Source organism: Rhinoderma darwinii, chromosome 1, assembly GCF_050947455.1.
Source record: "Rhinoderma darwinii isolate aRhiDar2 chromosome 1, aRhiDar2.hap1, whole genome shotgun sequence".
In the NCBI taxonomy this organism is placed as follows: Eukaryota; Metazoa; Chordata; class Amphibia; order Anura; family Rhinodermatidae; genus Rhinoderma; species Rhinoderma darwinii.
Window position 1 is genome coordinate 279,128,118 of NC_134687.1, and position 20,854 is coordinate 279,148,971.

General features: G+C 42.9%; 1 protein-coding gene across 7 annotated transcripts in view; it reads left to right on the forward strand.

Annotated features, from left to right (window-relative positions):
* Positions 1 to 20,854, forward strand: part of JSRP1 (junctional sarcoplasmic reticulum protein 1) — a 140,255-nt gene that overhangs the window by 6,887 nt on the left and 112,514 nt on the right. The window contains exon 1 of one of the 7 annotated variants that reach the window (XM_075864378.1): positions 15,851 to 15,869. The exons of the other annotated variants lie outside the window; for them this stretch is intronic. The gene's annotated coding sequence lies outside the window, so the exon portion shown is untranslated. Of the gene's footprint in view, positions 1 to 15,850; positions 15,870 to 20,854 lie in introns of those variants that run through there. 7 annotated transcript variants of the gene reach the window in all.

The following is a 20,854-nucleotide window of genomic DNA, read 5'->3' on the forward strand; positions in this document are numbered from 1 at the left end:
AACGACTCCAACTATAAACGTATTACATCATTTAACCCGCACAGTGAACGTCGTAAAAAATAAAATAAAAAAACGATGCAAAAATTGCTGTTTTCTTTGAATCCAGCCTTAAAGAGGCTCTGTCACCAGATTTTCAAACCCCTATCTCCTATTGCAGCAGATCGGCGCTGCAATGTAGATAACAGTAACGTTTTGTTTTTTTTTTAAACGAGCATTTTTGGCCAAGTTATGACCATTTTTATATTTATGCAAATGAGCCTTTCTTATGTACAACTGGGCGTGTTTAAAGTTATGTACAAGTGGGCGTGTATTGTGTGTACATCTCGGCGTTTTTACTTGTTTTACTAGCTGGGCGTTGTGAATAGAAGTGTATGATGCTGACAAATCAGCATCATCCACTTCTCTTCGTTACCACCCAGCTTCTGGCAGTGCACAGACACACAGCGTGTCACATAGTGTAGTAGATTAACATACAGTAGTAAACACACAGTAAAACACGTACATACACAGACCTACACAGACCTAACTTACCTGCTCCTGCCGCCGCCGCTCCCTCCGGTCCGTCTGCTCCCGCCGCTCCAAGTGCACAAGTCCGGAAGCCTCGACCGGAAGTAGTAATCTTACTGTCCGGCCGCGGCTTGCGGTCCACAAGAAAATGGCGCCGGACGTCGCTCGGCCGAAGACCTTCAATTTGGACTGTGTGGGAGCGGCGCATGCGCCGTTCTCACACAGACGGCGTACAGCATAGTGGATGGAACGGGCCCCGTTCGGATTCACTATGGGGCTGTATGTGCCGTATTCCATGTCTGTATGTGTCGTTAATCGACACATACTGAGATGGAAAAAAAATGGCAGCCCCCATAGACAAGAAATAGTGCAAAAATAAAAAAAGTAAAACACAAACACACAAATAAATAATTTTTTTTTAAATAAAACACTAAATGCAAATTGATATAAAAAAAAAATTTCCGCGACACTCGTCCTTTAAAAAAGAATTTATAAAAAGTGATCAAAAAGTCGCATCTACTCCAAAATGGTACCAATAAAAACTGCAAGTTGTCCCGCAAAAAAAAGCCCTCCTACAATTGAATCGGTGAAAAAATAAAAACGTTACGGCTCTTCAATTATGGAGACACAAAAACATATAATTTTGAAAAAAAAGTGTTTTTACTGTGTAAAAGTAGTAAAATATACAAAAACTATACAAATTTGGTATCTTTGCAATCGCAACAACCCACTGAATAAAGTTATTGTGTTATTTATACCACACGGTAAACGGTGTAAATTTAGGACGATAAAGTGTGGCGAAATTGCTGGTTTTTTTCTAGTTCCCCCCCCCCCCCCCCAAAAAAGTTAATAAAAGTTCATCAATAAATTCTATGTACCCCAAAATGGTGCTATTAAAAATTACAACTTGTCCCGCAAAAAACAAGACCTTATACAGCTATGTCGACGCAAAAATAAATAGGTTTAATTCTTTTAATCTTTCCTCATAACTTAGATTCTCCATGCCCCTTATTAGCTTCGTTGCTCTTCTTTCTATTTTTTCCAACTCCAGGGCATCCTTTCTATGAACTGGAGCCCAGAACTGAACTGCATATTCTAGATGAGGCCTCACTAATGCTTTGTAAAGTGGTAATATTACATCCCTGTCCCGCGAGTCCATGCCTCTTTTAATACACGACAATATCCTGCTGGCCTTAGAAGCAGCTGATTGACATTGCATGCTGTTATTTAGTTTATGATTTACAAGTACATCCAGATTCTTCTCAACTATTGACTCCCCCAGTGTAGCTCCCCCTAGGACATATGATGCATGCAGGTTGTTCGTACCCAGATGCATAACTTTACATTTATCTACATTAAAGAGGCTCTGTCACTAGATTATAAGTGCCCTATCTCCTACATAAACGGATTGGCGCTGTAATGTAGATAACAGCAGTGGTTTTTATTTTGAAAAACTATCATTGAGCAAGTTATGAACAATTTTAGATTTATGCTAATTAGTTTCTTAATGACCAGCTGGGCGTGTTTTTACTTTTGACCAACTGGGCGTTATACAGAGGAGTGTATGACGCTGATTGGTCAATGATTGGTCAGCGTCATACACTCCTCTGTACAACACCCAGTTGGTAAAAAGTAAAAACACGCCCAGTTGTCTATTAAGAAACTAATAAATCTAAAATTGCTCATAACTTGCTCAAAAATTATCGTTTTTCAAAATAAAAACCACTGTTATCTACATTACAGCGCCGATCAGATTATGTAGGAGGTAGGGCACTTATAATCTGGTGACAGAGCCTCTTTAACCCGTTAGTGACCACCCCATAGTGTTTTTAGTTGAAGGGAGCTCCCTCTCATCCCGCCGAGTGTCTGTGTCTCCGATGGCAGTCGGGGGCCTAATAAAGGCCCCCAGGTCTGCCTCTAGTAAAGGCATGACCTAGCAGATGCCTGTCAGTTTTACACGGACAGGCATAATACACTGCAATACAGAAGTATTGCAGTGTAGTGTATTATAAATGCGATCGGATAATCGCATAGTGAAGTCCCCTAGTGGGACTAGTAAAAAAAAAAGTTTAATAAACAGTGAAAAAAAAAATGAAAACCCATTTTTCCCCCTTACAAACTGCTTTATTATTAAAAAACAGAATAAAGTAAAAAAGTTACACACATTTTGGTATCGCCGCGTCCGTAACAACCCCAACTATAAACTTATTACATCATTTAACCGGCACGGTGAACGTCGTAAAAAAAAACAAAAAAAAAAAACAAAAAAAATTGCTGTTTTCTTTGAATACAGCCTTAAAAAAAATATGTGATAAGTGATCAAAAAGTCGCATCTACTCCAAAATGATACCAATAAAAACGACAAGTCGTCCCGCAAAAAAAAAGCTCTCATATAATTGCATCGGCAAAAAGATAAAATAAGTTATAGCTCCTCAATTATGGAAACACAAAAACAAATAATTTTGAAGAAAAAGTGTTTTCACTGTGTAAAAGTAGTAAAACATACAAAAACTATACAAATTTGGTATTGTTGCAATCGTAACAACCCGCTGAATAAAATTATTGTGTTATTTATACTACACGGTAAACGGCGTAGATTTAGGATGCAAAAAAGTGTAGCGAAATTGCGTAAAAAATGGCTTGGTCATTAAGGTCTAAAATAGGCTAGTCATTAAGGGGTTAAACTTCAATTGCCAAGTGGACGCCAAAACACTAAGGCCTGATGCACACGACCGTGTTCGGTCCGTGATATACGGTCCGCATGTCGGCCGCATGTCCCGGACCGAACACAGTGCAGGGAGTCGGGCTCCTAGCATCACACTTATCTATGACGATAGGGGTCACTGCCTGTCCGCGGAACTACTGTCCCGTACTGTAATCATGTTTTAGTGTGTGACAGTAGTTACGTGGATAGGCAGTGACACCTAGCGTCATAGATAAGTATGATGCTAGGAGCCCGGCTCCCTGTACTTTGTACGGTCCGGGACATGCGGCCGACATGCGGACCGTATATCACGGACCGAACACGGTCGTGTGCATCAGGCCTTAGTGTGTTTAAATCCGCTTGCAATTCATGAACATCTTCCATAAACTGAACTATATTACATAGCTTGGTGTCATCTGCAAAAATAGAAATAGTGCTATTAATCCCGTCCTCTATATCATTAATAAATAAGTTGAATAATAGTGGTCCCAGCACTGAACCCTGGGGTACACCACTTATAACTGGGGACCATTCAGAGTAGGAATCATAGACCACAACTCTCTGGATACGGTCCTTGAGCCAATTCTCAATCCAATTACAAACTATACTTTCTAAACCTATAGTCTTTAATTTACCCATTAGACGTCTATGAGGGACAGTGTCAAATGCCTTCGCAAAGTCCAAAAACACTATATCTACAGCGGCCCCTCTGTCTAGGCTTCTGCTCACCTCTTCATAAAAACAGATCAGGTTAGGTTGACAACTTCTGTTCTTAGTAAAGAACCGTGCTGGCTGTCACTTATAATACTATTTTTTGTCACATCCTGTATATAGTCCCTCAAACATTTTCCCCACGATGGATGTTAAAGAGGCTCTCTCACCAGATTTTGCAACCCCTATCTCCTAGTGCAGCAGATCGGCGCTGCAATGGAGATAAGAGTAAAAAATTTTTTTATTTTTTTTTAAACGAGCATTTTTGGCCAAGTTATGACCATTATTATATTTATGTAAATGAGGCTTGCTAAAGTCCAACTGGGCGTGTTTACAGTTAAAGTACAACTGGGCGTGTATTATGTGTGTTACATCTGGGTGTGTTTACTTCTTTTACTAGCTGGGCGTTCTGACGAGAAGTATCATCCACTTCTCTACACAACGCCCAGCTTCTGGCAGTCCAGACACACAGCGTGTTCTCGAGAGATCACGCTGTGACGTCACTTCCTGCCCCAAGTCCTGCATCGTGTCGGACGAGCGAGGACACATCGGCACCAGAGGCTACAGTTGATTGTGCAGCAGCATCGGCGTTTGCAGGTAAGTCGATGTAGCTACTTACCTGCAAACGCTGATGCTGCTGCAGAATCAACTGTAGCCTCTGGTGCCGATGTGGCCGACACGATGCAGGACCTGGGGCAGGAAGTGAGTGACGTCACTGCGTGATCTCTCGAGAACACGCTGTGTCTGTGCACTGCCAGAAGCTGGGCGTTGTGGAGAGAAGTGGATGATACTTCTCTTCTCAACGCCCAGCTAGTAAAAGAAGTAAACACGCCCAGATGTAAAACACATAATACACGTCCAGTTGTACTTTAACTGTAAACACGCCCAGTTGTACTTTAGAAAGCCTCATTTACATAAATATAAAAATGGTCATAACTTGGCCAAAAATGCTCGTTTTTAAAAAAAAACAAAACGTTACTCATATCTCCATTGCAGCGCCGATCTGCTGCAATAGGAGATAGGGGTTGCAAAATCTGGTGACAGAGCCTCTTTAAGCTTCCTGGTCTATAATTACCCAGGGAAGACCTAGAGCCCTTTTTGAAAATAGGCACCACATTTGCCCTGTTCCAGTCCATTGGCACTATACCAGTCACTAGAGAATCTCTGAATATTATGAAGAGGGGGACTGAAATACAGCCTTCTCCCATTGAAGTGAATGGGAGAAGAAGACTCCAATACCTCTGAATTGTCGCTACAAGTAGAAATGAAGGGGAAGCAGTGCTCGCACCCCCCTCAAAACAGCTGATCGGCAGGGGTCCCGGGAGTCAGACCCCCACCTATCAGCTATTGATGGCCTATCCTGAAGATAGGCCATCAATTTTTACTGGCTGGAGAACCCTTTTAATCGCCGTGAGTTCACCTCTAAAGCCCCATGCACACGACCGTAGATTTCGTCCGTAATTACGGTCTGCAATTACAGACCCATTTGTTTCTATTGACCAGGTACACCGTCCCATGTATGTGCGGGAAGGTGTCTGGGCCGTAGGAAAGCCTCTGCAAAAGATAGGACTTGTCCTATCTTTTTCTTTTTACGGACCATCCTCCCATACTTTAGGCCCCATGCACACGAGCGTGCCCGTAATCACGGTCCATAATTGCGGGCACAGACAGCTGTCCACATTTGCGGGCTGTGCTCCCATATATAGAATATGGGAGCACGGTCCGTAAAAAGCAAGACATGGGACATGTCCTATCTTTTGCGAAGCCTCTCTACGGCACGGACACCTTCCCGTAAATGTACGGGAAGGTTTCCTTGGGCAATAGAAGGGAATGGGTCCGTAATTATGGGGCCTTCTATGGTAGCACGGCCTGCAAAGGCGGGCGGCTGTCTGTAGCCAGCTGTGGCCATAATCACGGACCGACTGGCACAATCGTGTGCATGGGGCCTAAGGCTATATTCACACGTGTGGTTTTTGCCACTTAATGAACAATAATTTTGTCTAACTGTCCTTATATATTCTGTCTCTGCAGCCTGCATATTCCTCTTCACACAGCTAAAATTCTTTCTCCTAGCAAGAGCCATCCGGAAGAAACTGGCTTGTTTATTTTCTCGCTTTGGCAATTAATTCTCAACCGTCTTTATGCTGCAAATCCAGCCATAGCGGGGTTTAGACAGAATGTAATTTTCCATGCTTAAAGACTGAGTTAAACTGCATTTGTGAGCTTGTTATTTAGTTTAACCCCTTAACGCCCGTCATCTTTTGAAGGCGGGTGGTACAGGTGCTTAGTCTCTAGTGAGCTCTCATTCTCTAAGGAGGAGCTGTTACATCTCCTTTACTTAGAGAAGCCTCCTGAATAAAGCTGGGATTGGGGGAAAGTCCGACCCCAGCTGTTTAGCCCTTTGATCGCCGTGCTCCGTGACTGCAGCATGATCAAAGGGGACTCCCCTCATCGATCGCATCACTGGGGGAACCCTCTACAGTCAGCCCTGGGAACCTGAAAAGGACCCCAGGGTTTGCCTGCTGTTAGGGCACACTAGCAGCTTGTGTCATAGTATAATGCATTAGTATACAGGAGTATGCTAATACAGAATAGGTACAAAATATATTTGTTAAAAAGTTATCCCTTTATGGAAGAAAAACAAAAATAAAAAAATTGCATTATTTAGCATAAAATATATTTTATTGCCCATAAATTTTTTTTTTGCATGCAACATAAAGGGTTAAGAAATAAACACAAAAAAACAATGCTGAAAATAGCTTTTTCCTATATTTAACAAAAAGAAATGACATAACTTACAGTAAAAATTTTGTAACCCCTAAATTGCGCAGGAAAAAAAAATTAAAACCGCCTAATACAGCCGCATCAATGGAAAAAAAATAGAAAAGTTATGGCTGCTGAAAGGCAGAGAGTCAAAAACAAAAAACTTTGGTCATTTAGGCCTTCCCAGGCCTGGTCATTAAGGGCTTAACCCCTACCCGCACGAGGAAGTAACTGTACGTCGTTGCGGGAGGTTACTTCCCGCACGAGGATGTACAGTTACTGAGTTTTTCCCGGTGCACACTGTCGGCGACAGTGTGCACCGGGAACCGGGAGTTCAGCTTTCGCCGACAGCTGACACTCCACTCTTGCCGACCAGCGGTCCTTTGCCGCTGATTTTGGCGAATTAACCCCTTAAATTCGGCGATCGGTTGCAATCGCTGAATTTGGGGGGTTTCTAACATATCGGCAGACCCCGGTCCGAAATTGTGGGGTTTGCCGATAGTATGGCAAACGGAAGCCAAACAATGGCTTCCGTGTCTGCCATGGACGGAAGCCCATCAGGACCAACCTCCGGCTGTGTTGTTCCCGATTCACACTGTCGGCGACAAGGTGTGCATCGGGAACTTGGAGATCAGCTGTCACTCCAGTATTGCTGATCAGCGGCTCATCGCCGCTGATTTCGGCAATTAGCCCATTACATGCGTGGCTCGATTGCAATCTCCGCATGTAGCGGGTTTGTAGCGCATCAGCAGCCCCCATGCAATCGTGGGGGCTTCTGATGCTTGTGATGGCACCCGGGGGCCAGACAACGGCCCCCGGGTCTGCCATGTATGTCAGCCTATGAGGATCAGCCTCTGCTGATCCTCGTAGACCAACTGTCAGAGTGACTGTGACGTCACACTGACAGTTGGAATACATTACACTACCTAGGTAGTGTAATGTATTCTAGCAGCGATCAAAGCTGCAGGTAAAAAAAGAAAGTGTAAAAAGTAAAAACAAGTTAATAAAAATGTTTTATAAAAGTGTACAAATAAGTTTTTTTGTTTTCCTATAATAAGTCATTTATTATAGGTTAAAAATGAAACCGTTAAAAAAAAAAAAGTACACATATTTGGTATCACCGTGTTCGTAACGACCCAAACTATGAAACTATAATGTTAATTTTTCCGCACGGTGAACGCCGCAAACAAAATAAACGGAAAACTATGTCAGCATCGCTATTTTTTGGTCACCACCCCTCCCAAGATATAGAATAAAAAATGATCAAAAAGTCGCATTTACCCCAAAATAGTACCAATAAAAACTACAAACCGTCCCGCAAAAAACAAGACCTCCCACAGCTTTTTTGACGAAAAATAAAAAAGTTACGCCTCAGAATAGCGTGTCTCAGAAATTATATTATTTTATAGAAACGTAATTTTATTGTGCAAACACTGCAAAACGTAAGAAAAAACTATACACATATGGTATCGGCGTAATCGTACCGACCCGCAGAATAAAGTAAAACGTCATTTATTGCGCACGGTGAACGCTGTAAGAAATAAAGAATTTAAAGCGCCAAAATCGTTGTTTTTTGGTCACCTTCGCTGTAAAAAAGATCCTGTGGGGTCAAAATGCTCACTATTCCTTGAGGGGTGTAATTTCCAAAATAAGGTCACTTTTGAGGGGTTTCCACTGTTTTGGTCCCTCCGGGGCGTTGCAAACTCGACACGGCACTGAAAACCAATCCAGCAAAATTTGCGCTCCAAAATCCAAAAGGAGCTCCTTCCCTCCTGAGCCCCGCTGTGGGTCCAAACATCAGTTTACGACCACATATGGGGTATTGCCTTAATCGGGAGAAATTGCTTTACAAATGTTGGGGTGCTTTTTCTCCTTTATTCCTTGGAAAAATGAAAAAATTCTGTATGTTTCCACAGAAAAATAGGTGATTTTCATCTTCACAGACTAATTCCACTAAATTCTGCAAAAAAACTGTGGGGTCAAAATGCTAACTATACTCCTAGAAAAATGCCTTGAGGGGTGTAGTTTCCAAAATGGGGTCACTTTTGGGGGGTTTCGACTGTTTAGGTACCACAAGACCTCCTCAAACCTGACATGGTGCCTAAAATATATTCCTAAAAAAAGGAGGCCCCAAAATCCACTAGGTGCTCCTTTGCTTCTGAGGCCGGTGCTTCAGTCCATAAGCATACTAGGGCCACATGTGGGATATTTCTAAAATCTGCAGAATCTGGGCAATAAATATTGGGTTGCATTTCTTGGGTAAAACCTTCTGTGTTACAGATCTTTTTTTATTACAAATGAATTTCGGCAAAAAAAATGAAATTTGTAAATTTCACCTCTACTTTGCCTTAATTCCTGTGAAACGCCTGAAGGGTTAAAATACTTTCTGAATGTGGTTTTGAATACCTTGAGGGGTGCAGTTTTCAAAACGGGGTGATTTATGGGGACTTTCTAATATATAAGGCCCTCAAAACCACTTCAGAACTGAACTGGTCCCTGAAAAAATGGCCTATTGAAATTTTCTTGAAAATATGAGAAATTGCTGCTAAAGTTCTAAGCCTCGTAACGTCCTAGAAAAAGAAAAGTACGTGGAAAAAAAATGATGCAAACATAAAGTAGACATATGGGGGATGTTAACTAGTAACTATTTTGTGTGGTATTACTATCTGTTTCACAAGCAAACACATTTAAATTTAGAAAAATGGTAATTTTTGAAAATGTTTGCTAAAATTTGACGTTTTTCACAAATAAATATTGAATTTATCGACCACATTTTTTCACTAATATAAAGTACAATATGTCACGAGAAAATAATCTCTGAATCACTTGGATAGGTAAAAGCGTTCCGGAGTTATTACCACATAAAGTGACACATTTCAGATTTGAAAAAATCATCTGTGTCCACAAGGCCAAAACAGGCTGTGTCCTAAAGGGGTTAAAGTTTTTTTCAGGCCTGGTCATTAAGGGGTTAATGAATGCTGTGTTTTGTTTTTCTCTCATAGCTATGTTTCTCCGTTTGGATTATAGGTGGTTAACAGAGCGGTCTCTGACAGCTAGCCACTTTTCTCATGTTATTTTTGCTAGGGAAAACCTAATTAAATGTCACTAATGCTCATCCTTTTTTTAATTCTGAAAGTGTTTGGTGTCCTGTCCTGTGGATTTGAAGCTGCTACAACAACTTTTAGCCAGCAGGATGCTACACCAGGGGATATTTGTAAGGCGTCGCTCACATCAGCGTTGGGCTTCTGTTCATAGGTTCCGTTAGACCTTTCAGTCACGGGAACCTATGAATGGAAAGCCAAATGGAAACCATAGCTTCCGTTTGCATTATCATTAATTTCAATGGTAATGCTTCCGTTGCAAATGGTTTCCGTTTGTCTCCGTTCCGTAAGGTTTCCGTTTTTTGGGCAGAATCAATAGCGCAGTCGACTATGCTATTGTTTCCCTTAAAAAACGGAAAGTTTAAGGAACAGAGACCAAAGGAGACCATTTGCAACAGAAGCATTACCATTGAAATTAATGATAATGCAAACGGAAGCTATGGTTTCCATTTGGCTTTCCGTTCATAGGTTCCCGTGACTGAAAGGTCTAACGGAACCCATGAACAGAAGCCCAACGCTGATGTGAACAGGCCTAAATTGGTCTTGTAGTCCCCTAAATACACTTAGACCCCTTTTTGTTTTGTTTTTTCCAGCTCTGTTGTACAAGTCACAAACACGTGCACCATTTTTATTCCTGTTCTGACATAAATCATTAGCACCATTTTTTTTTACCCAGACTATGCTATTATTCTGGATAATTTCTGGAATTATGTAAGGAAATTATGGGAACTGCTCTGTAGAAAAGGCAGGTCATGTGGGAATTTTGCCATTGCATTATTTGTTTTTTCTTTTACTATAGCAACTGAAACATTCATTATCACTATAAACTATTTACAATGGTTTACGTACACTTGTGAAGAAGATTGTGGGTTTCATAAATGTGTTTTAAAATATTGTTGAGTTACTTGACCTTGGTTGCGGGAACTTTTTCTGCAGATCTTTAGCATTCAACATATAATAATCAGAAATATTTACTAAAGGCTGACATGTAAGGCTTTGTTCACATCTGCGTAGGAGGCTCCGTTACTGGCCTCCGTCACAGGTCTGGCCGGGATTGCCGGAGACCATAGCGCAGCATGGGGAGTCTGTGCCAAAATTGCAGGCAAAAATAGGATATGTTCTATATTTTGCGGATCATTTCTACGGCACGGACACATCCATAAATATACTGAAAGTTGTCCGTGACCAATATAAATAAATGTATCTGCAATTTGATCCATAATTGGGTGTCAGTACTTACAGATGGAAACTACGGTCGTGTGCAGGGGGCCTTATACAGCTATGTAGACGGAAAAATAAAAGTTATAGCTTTTGGAAGGTGGGGAGGAAAAAAACGAAAATGAAAAAAAACAATTACACAAGTATCTTGCTCAAATAGAGTATAAAAAAAAAACATTCACAAGCCTTATTAACATAATCTGGCTCCCGTCAACTAATGAATACCCTCCATTTGTAGCAAGGAAGGGCACCTAAGTCTCATTAACCCCTTGGAGACACAATTTTTGTTTTTTCATTTTTCAATTGTTGCTAGCGAAGAGCCATTACTTTTTCTTATTTTTCCATTTACATGGCCATATGAGGGCTTGTTTTTTTGCGGGATGAGTTGTAGTTTTTAATGTCAGTATTTCATGTATAATCGAATGTATTGGGAAACTGGAAGGGGGGAAAAAAAGTTGATTCCTCCATTGTTCTTTTAGGGGTTTTTTCTCTCTGGTGCACCTTCTCCTCTAGGTATGGTGGAGACCTTCAAATAGATTACCAGATAAAAATTCTCCAAGATAGTTTTAAAGTTGTTTTTTGTTTTGTTTTTTGTGTTTGTTTTTTTCTTAAAGTGTAGCTAAACGTTTGACAAACTTCTGACTTTTCATAGTGACATGTCAGAAGTTTGGATTGGTGGGGGTCCGAGCACTAAGACCCTCACCAATAGCTAGAACGAAACAGCTGACGTGCTCGTCTGAGCGCTCAGCCACTTCATTTCTGTTTGTATCGGAGTATGAACTCATAAGCTTTCTATTGAGTCCATACGCCGATACATTTATTTCCGGAAAAATCCGAACACACACGAAGCGGCTGAGCGCTCACACGATTGGTGGGGGTCTCAGTGCTCGGACCCCCACCAGTCCAAACTTCTGACATGTCACTATGACATGTCAGAAGTTTGTCAAACGTTTAGCTACACTTTAAGTGTTTTAAAAGTATAAAAGAGCTCGACGTTTCGCAATACGCTAGTTGCTTCCTCAGAAGAATGGTCAGTCTTTAAAAATGCTCTGTCACCACATTTAAGTGGCCTATCTACATAATGTGATTGGGGCTGCAATGTAGATTACAGCAGTGTTTTTATTTAGAAAAACGATAAATTTTGAGTTATGACATATTTTAGATTTATGCTAATGACTTTCTTAATGCCCAACTGGGCGTTTTTTAGCTTTTGACCAAGTGGGTGTTGTGGAGAGAAGTGTCAAGACACTTCAGTAACGTTAGACATCGCTTCCAGCCAGGACGCAATGTCTATTCACAATCCCGACACTTCGGTAACGTTTGTGTGGAACTTAATGACGGCAAGCGTGATCTCGCGAGATCAGGATGTAAGCTGTCATTTACAGCCTGATCTCGGGAGATCACGCTTGCTGTCATTAAGTCCCACACAAACGTTACCGACGTGTCGGGATTGTGAATACACATTGCGTCCTGGCTGGAAGCGATGTCTATTCATGGTCAAGACACTTTAGTAACGTTCATGTCTGAGTAAGTGACAGCGCATCATGATCTAGCAAGATCACTATGTGCTGAGTACATGAATGGAGAGAAGTGTATGACGCTCATTGGTCAGCGTCATACACTTCTCTTCACAACGCCCACTTGGTCAAAAGCTAATAAACGCCCAGTTGGGCATTAAGAAAGTCATTACCATTAATCTAAAATAGGTAATAACTCTGTCAAAATTGATCGTTTTTCTAAATAAAAAACACTGCTGTAATCTACATTACATTATCACATTATGTAGAAGATAGGGCACTTATAATGTGGTGACAGAGCCTCTTTAAAGACAATGTAATTATGCCTTGTGTGAGCTAGGGGCTTGTCCACACGTAACGGAATTGCTGCGTATTTTCCGTCCGGAATTGCAGACGGAAATACGCAGCAGACTACAGTAGCAACAAAGTTTGTGAGATTTAACAAATCTCATCCACACACTGCGTAAAATCTCCGGCCAGAAATTCAGTGCGTATTTTTCAGTCCCGTTGTCAATACCTGCTGCGGAAAGTGGACTGAATTGCTGCGTTTTTCAGAGGAGATGTCACCGTCTCCCCACATTGAGAAAAACGCGGCAAAATCCGCACAATATTCTGCAGTAAAAAATGCAGGAAATGGTGCTGTTTTCCCGCAGTGTAAATCCTGCTACTTCTGAATTGTGGTAGAAGTTTTCTGCATCAATTTCGTTACGTGTGGACAAGCTCTAATAGGTATGTTCAGTACCTTCTTAGAAAAATCTGCAACAACAATTCAATCCGCTATAATGCCGAGGCATCAGGACATTAGTTAAAGTTGCTGACACAAGAAGGTCCATTAAATATAGATGTCTTTGCATGGGAAGGTTTTTAACCCTTTAAGGACACGGCCAATTTTGGCCTTGAGGACAGAACAATTTTTTTACATTTCCCTCTTGGCATCCCGACGCTCATAACTCTTTTATTTTTTGTAAGACGTAGTTGTATGAGACTTTGTTTTTTGCGGGACGAGTTGTACTTTATGTAGGTACCATTTTTTGGTACAAATACATTATCGTTTAATTTCTATAAATTTTTATTTTGGCGCAAATGCAGAAAAAAAGCCGTTCAACAGCAGTTTTATTATTATTTTTTTTTTACACCATACACCGATCATCATAAATAATGTTATACATTTGTTGTACAGGTTGTTACGGTCGTGGCGATACCAAATATGTCTATATTATTTCATGTTTTGGGACTTATATTTTAAAAAGTTTATTATAAAAAAATTTGTGTTTCTGTGTATTTTTTTACTTTTTATATATTTACCATTATTTTTTTTTACATTCATTTTATATATTTTTTTTAATCCCATAAAGGGATTTATCATTTTGATCTTTATTTTGTAACTGTAATGTACTGGCATAGATCTATATGCTAGTACATTAGCCTGTGTACAGATAGTACACAGGCAGTTGTTAGGACATACCTCAGTATTCCCTAACAACATGAAATATGTTCAGACAGCCCTGGGGTCCTTCAATGGACCCTGGGCTGTCTGGCCATACAAGTTATGGGCTTTGAACTCGTCACAGTTATCTTCTGTGACGCGATCAAAGTGCAGTCCCCTCTCCTAGAACGCTGCGATCAGCTTTGATCGCGTCATTCAAAGGGTTAATGGCGGAGAGAAGATGTTTCTCTCCGCTGTCAGAGCGGGCCGTGGCTGTGTATTACAGCCGTTGCCCCGCTCTCGATCGCGCGCACAGACGGCTGTCACACAGGACGAGAATGCTCGTCCTAATGCGCCAAGTACTCGCCGCTCAGTACGAGCATTCTCGTCCTGTGTCGGCAACCAGTTAATCTGACACGTTTGGAGTAAAAGATTTAATATCTGGAAAAGATAGGTCTGTTATTTGACACTGAATTGTTCTGAAAAAGTGTAACTTCTAGGGAACGTGTTGAACATTACATTACTGCAAACACAATCCGATCTGGTACCATCTTTGGTAGTGAGATCTAAACACAAACATATTTGTCAGCAGGAGGTACAAGCCATTACTTGATTGGTCCTGATGATCCTTCTGTCTTTTGTCTTATTCAACCACTTGGAGATGCAGCTATTTTTTTCGGATTTTCATTTTAGTTTTTTCCTCCCTGCCTTCCAAAAGCCATAATTTTTTTTATTTTTCCGTTGACTTAGCCATATGAGGGCCGTATTTAGTGAAAAAAATTGTAAACGTTTTTTTTTACTTTTTATATTTTTTCTTTGTACATTATATAAAAAAAAAAAGCAAAGTACATTCAAATAAAGAATTTTTTAAGTCCCCCTAGGGGACTTGAACCGGCGATCGCTTGCCTGATATACTGCAATACTAATATAGCCAGAGACAGGGCTTCATAGGAGTACACAGCTAGCAGACCTGGGGGCGTTCATTAGGCCCCCAGGCCGCCGTAACAACCATCAGCACCTCGCGATCGTGATGCGGGAGGGCTGATAAGTAGTCAGAGGGGACCGCCCCCTTATTTCAATGGCTTAGATGCCGTGGTCGCTATTGACCGCGGCATCTAAGTGGTTAAACGGGCGTAATTGAAGTGATCTTCTATTCTGCCCGTTGCTGCTGTAACATATAGCTGACACCCAGTCAGTACTCTATACTTCACCTTGGTGGCTGTCACATACGCCAGAGGAGAGCAACCACAACCTCCTCGGTGGCTCTGTTCTGGCTCAAAAAGAAAATGAAGGCCATAAAACATAATTTAAATATGTCTATGTCTGGGGTGGTCATGTGAGTCACTGCAGGAGTGATCCAGATTGTCGGATAAAATGGATAAGTTCCTTTACTCCCCTCAGGCTAATGTGAAGGGAGTAAAATTCACAACATCAATATCTGTGGGGGCCAATGCTGCAGGTGAAGGTCAAGTTGAATTTGACCAAAACGGGCTAGCAACGGACCAGGACAGACGCATCTGGGGTGAGCTCCTCAGTCTCACGACACATCCAGGACCATCCAACCCTTCACACAGCAGATTCCCCAGTGTTGCAGACATTTCTTCACCCAGCAGCACCAACTGAGCATTTAGAGCTTAAAATCGGCTCTCTGGGTGAATATTTAGATTCGCGGCCTACTTTTTGGACTGAAGCCGGGGCCTCAATTTGCAAACTCTGCCGCAGGAGCGGCCCGTGCATCTCGCTCTACCCTCTACAAAAACGGCCCTGACTGTCATCAGAGGCCGTTCGCCACAGCTGGAGGCACTTTGGAGTATCCTTGGACCGCTTTGATGCAGCTTACAGCCTGCGGCCTACTTGCACCGCCATAGCCGCGGCCTCAATTTTAAAGGGCGACCGGAGAGTACTGGACATCAGAAACGCAGGTGAGGGTCAAGCCACACATACAGCTTGCTGAACATGCCTTCTCCCTGCTTTCCACCCTCAGGCCATTCAGAGCAACCCAGCAGAGGTATTGATTGTATGGCTGTGACAGTCTGGTGTGTGCATCAAGCTGTCCCCCCTAAGGGAGAAGTAAAGTGAAGGGCCCAGGGTTGCTAAAGAGATCTCTAGCAGAGATTAAAACACCATATAACAGGAAAGGCACTATATAAAGCAAAGCAGCTTAAAGGGAATGTGTCGCAAATTAAACCTTTTTTTTTTTTTAAGTGTTGTTACTTATTTCTATTATATTTTTTACTGTATTTTTATTTTTTTTCCATATGGTGGAAAGTATTAAAAATTAAATAATAATTTGACATGTTTGCCTATGTTGGCCACAAGGGGGGAGCACTTCCCAGAATTGCAGCAAGGTGAATAAGGCAAAGCAACCTGACAGCTGCTGTAAATGTGGGAGGGAATCTCACCCCCCCTCCCACAAGCCAGGAAAAGGTGTCTTCAAATTGCTAACCAGTGTCCGGCAGCCATATTGGGTGTGATTCTGCAGCTGGCAGAAGTTATAGGACACGCCAAAAGGCTAAGGGTATGTTCACACGCTTACTAAACAAAGGGAAAACCGCTCCTGATTTTCAGCCATTTTTTAATCAAGCTCGTGTTTTTTAACGACCGTTTTTGAAGCTGTTTTTCTATAAAGTCAATGAAAAACGGCTCCAAAAACGTCCCAAAGTGATTTGAACTTCATTTTGCTCGGGCGTCTTTTTACGGGCAGATGCTTGTAGGCGTTCTGCTTCCGATTTTTCAGCTGAAAACATTGTGTGTGAACATACCATTAGGGTATGTGCACACGCTAACTGCATTTACGTCTGAAATTACGGAGCTGTTTTCAGGAGAAAACGGCTCCGTCATTTGAAACGTAATTGCTCATACTCGCGTTTTACGAGGCGTCAATTACGGCCGTAATTTGGAGCTGCTCTTCATTGAATTCAATGAAAAACGGCTCCAATTACATCTCAAGAAGTGGCCTGCACTTCTTTGCCGAGGCTGTTATTTTACGCGCCGTCTTTTGACAGCGACGCGTAAAATTACAGGTCGTCGGCACAGTACATCGGCAATCCCATTCAAATGAATGGGCAGATGTTTGCCGACGTATTGGAGCCGTCTTATCAGGCGTAAATCGAGGTGTAAAACGCCTCGTTTACGCCTGAAAATAGGTTGTGTGAACCCAGCCTTAGAATGATGAAAGTGAAGTGAATGACTTTTCAGTTGACCGGTTCACAAGTCGTGTATTTGGCATGTTTTGTTTTTTTTGCACATTTTACGTGCAAAAAAATTAAATAAGAAAAACGCTTGATTACACTTGATTTTGCGTGTTTGGGGGGGGATTTGTGTGGTGTGGGGGGGGGGTGTTCGCCGCTGATACTTCATAGCCGCTTATCAGCTGTTTTGAAGAATCAGCGGCGCCCGTGCACACACACACACACACACTTAAAGGGGTCATCCAGGAAAACATGGCGCCGCACCTGTCCTCAGGTCGTGTGTGGTATTACAGCTCTGTCCTATTCACTTCAATGGAGGTGAACTGCGATACCAGACACAACCTGAGCACAGGTGCGGCGCTGTGTCTCCAATCCGGACACCTCTGCTGTCCTGAGATGACTTGACGGGGGAGACGGGTGTCAGGGCCACCCAGCGCCATCACTGCAGACAGAACCACACAACTACGGCATGGGGGCAGGGCTTGCCCGGAGTGCACTGTCTCTTGTTATGGACAGATTTATAGTCACATGAACCCCGTCTGATGAACCGGTAACCTAGGTCCACTCACATGACAGAGGGGGATCACCAAAAACCCTGTTCACCCTCAGCCCGTCCATCCAGCCCTTTCCTGGTTATATCTGCTTCTGGGAAAGCTGGGTGACCACCATTACCCCTCTTACTGGAGTGTGTTTGGGGATGTGACTAATGAACCTCTCACACTCCAGTAGGAAGGGTAATGGTAGTCACCCAGCTTTCCCAGACCCCTGAACGGTAAATCTCTCTAGTTGTACTGAGACTGTTTGGGAATGTGACTAATGAACCTCTCAGTCTCAGCACAACAAGACAGATTTATCGTTCAGGGGTCTGGGAAAGCTGGGTACCACACTAACAGCGGGCATATTATCACCCAGCATTCCCAGGACAGTTACATCATGTGTCCTTTATACAGAGTCTCCTGCACGACTGGTGGGGGGCCCGTCGGCGGGGGGGGGGCTTCGGGGGTCACGAGAGCGGGGGTCTATGAGATAGAGAGTGGGACAGACAGAGACACAGACCTTACCTGCAGTGCAGCTGGTCTTCAGTATGGCGCCTGCTATCTCCCTGCAAACAGCTGATCTGCTGTGTGACTCTGACCTGCGTCTGTCTGCGCAGTACACAGCCAGAGAGCAGAGTCAATAGACGGGAGCCGTTCATTGACTCCTATGCACTGTAGCTACCGTATTCCATCTCTGTATGTGTCGTTAGAAAAAAGTAAAACACAAACACACAAATAAATAAAATTTATTTTAATAACATACTAAAAGCAATATTATATAAAAAATAATTTTTTCGTGACACCCGTACTTTTAATCACATTTACAAGATTAAAGCATTGTGATTCATTTTCATATAAAGCATTTCAGACCCATTTTAAGCAGAAGCAGTTCATACAATATAACTTCTTAAAGGAGAACATGCACGGTTTTTCTGCATAACACCAAGCTACCCGGGTAAAGGGCACAGCCCATGTTATTTAAGACTGCCAATCGTTTCCTATGTATATTTCTTTCAATACTAAGACAAAGAGTACTGCTCCAATTTCTTAAGACCACCAGCGGTCCACTATAAACACTGCTTCCATTACTAAGATAAAATTAACTGCTTCCTTCACGATCTATGCAGAATGCATTTATTTTATTAGCTCCTAGCCACCTCTTTTTCAAACCCCAAATGTAGAAATACTGTGAATGACATAAAAACAAATAAAACCGGACATGGCGGAGTGAGGCTGCGTTCATCTGGAGCTCCGAGACCACGGCTTTTATAAAGAGACTTTCACTTACCTGATCATCGCTGACAGCATGCCAAAAGGGAAAAGAGTGGACCCTAAACCTCCGGCTACCTCAGGTACCTTGCTGGCGCGTTTCTCCCGCAACTCCACGGGAGATTCCCCTTCCTCCTCGCCTCATTCCAACATGGCGTCCGCACAAACAGCGTGCAGACAGCCTCCCTACGAGGGCCACCCAGCCCTAGTGCCTGCGCCCTTAGTCAGCCTGTGCCAGCTATGTTTCTCTCCCAGACACGGGAGTCCCACGCTGAGAGTGGGGAATCAACAGATGCTCCCATGCTTTCTGAGCTGAGGGACGTGTTGCAACGTGTGGAGCTGGAGGCACAGTTCTCCCGCCTTGAGGAACGACATGCCAGGGACATCTCTGCCATTCACAATGACATTCAACAGCTCTTTGCTACAGTGACGCAGGTACAACAGCGTTCCACAGACTTGGACAGCTCGCTTTCTAACATTATGACTACCTTGCAATCTCATTCTACTCTTCTGACTGATCTCACACTGCATATTGATGACTTGGAAAATCGGGCCCGCCACAACAATATTAAAATACGTGGCTTGCAGTAGTCTTTGGGTAATGATGAATTGTGCCATTCTGTCTGCTTTATTTTGCAAAATGTTGGATTTAACTGATGAGGATGACCTGGAGCTCGACAGTCCATAGGATCTATAGCCCCAGGTTGCAGGACCGGAATAGGAGTGGTACTGTACTGCGTCGGCCGCCTTACCTTCCGGGAGGCTCCATCCTCTTCCCCCCCCCCCCTATTCCTGCAATTTCCTTTCCCTCCCTATCCCCTCCTTCCTTCCATCCCCCCCTTTTTTTTTTTGTTCCTCCCTTTCCCCCTCTCCCCCTATTTCCCGGACTGTTATTGGGGTCCCTAGTTCGATCGTGTGTTCTGGCTCATTCTTGTGTCTCCCACTCCCCCCCCCCCCCCTTTTTTTTGGTATGCACTATGTATATTCCTTATTTATTTCAATTTGATGCAATTTTGGTTTATCATGTCTCCTTGATGCAGTATACTCCTTATGCTGCTGTGCCTTGGTCTCCTGCTGGAGCACCTTGCTTTGCTCTTTCCTTCTACATTCCCCTGCAATTGTGGTCGGACGCTGCCCAGCCACTTGATTGCTGCTGGACAGTCTCTGTCCTTACGGTTTTCCCGTTAAGTCCTTATAGGACTACTCTTGGTTCTTTTTCTTTCTCGTCTTTCCTTTTTCTTTTTGCTTTTTCTCCTCTCTTCGTTCTCCCCCCCCCCCCCCCTTGTAGGTACATGGATCTACTCAACATAGTATCTCTGAATGTCCAGGGCCTCAATCTCCCGCGGTCCTATCTTCTTCATCTTCTATGGAATAAGCAAGCTTCTGTAGCCTTGCAAGAAACTAATTTTTGGAAAGACCAGATCCCAAGACTCTTGGACAGGAGGTTCCCGGATGTCTTTCACAGCTCCTCCCCAGACTCTAAAACTGAAGAGATTTACATTCTTCTTGCACGTTCTGCACCCTGGACCTATGTGGATTGTCGCTGTGATGAAGCGGGACGATATCTGTTTGTCAAAGGTAAGATGGTAGAATCAACTTTTAAGTTTGGTACGGCGTATCTTCCCAAAACTGGACAATCTCGTTTTTTGGATAGCATGCTCGGGGATTTAGAAGATTTTCTGGAGGGGGTGGTTGTCCTTGGAGTGGACCTCAACATGGCATTAGACCCCATATTGGATACCTCGACTGAATCCTCTCACTTGCGCCGGCTCCATCCCTCCGACCGCGATTACTCCCATTTTTCTCACGTACATGACTCCTACACACGCATTGATTACTTGTTCTTATCTCATACTCCCCTTTCCTTGCTGCAGTCGGCGCATATTGATTCGATAATTTTTTCGAATCACG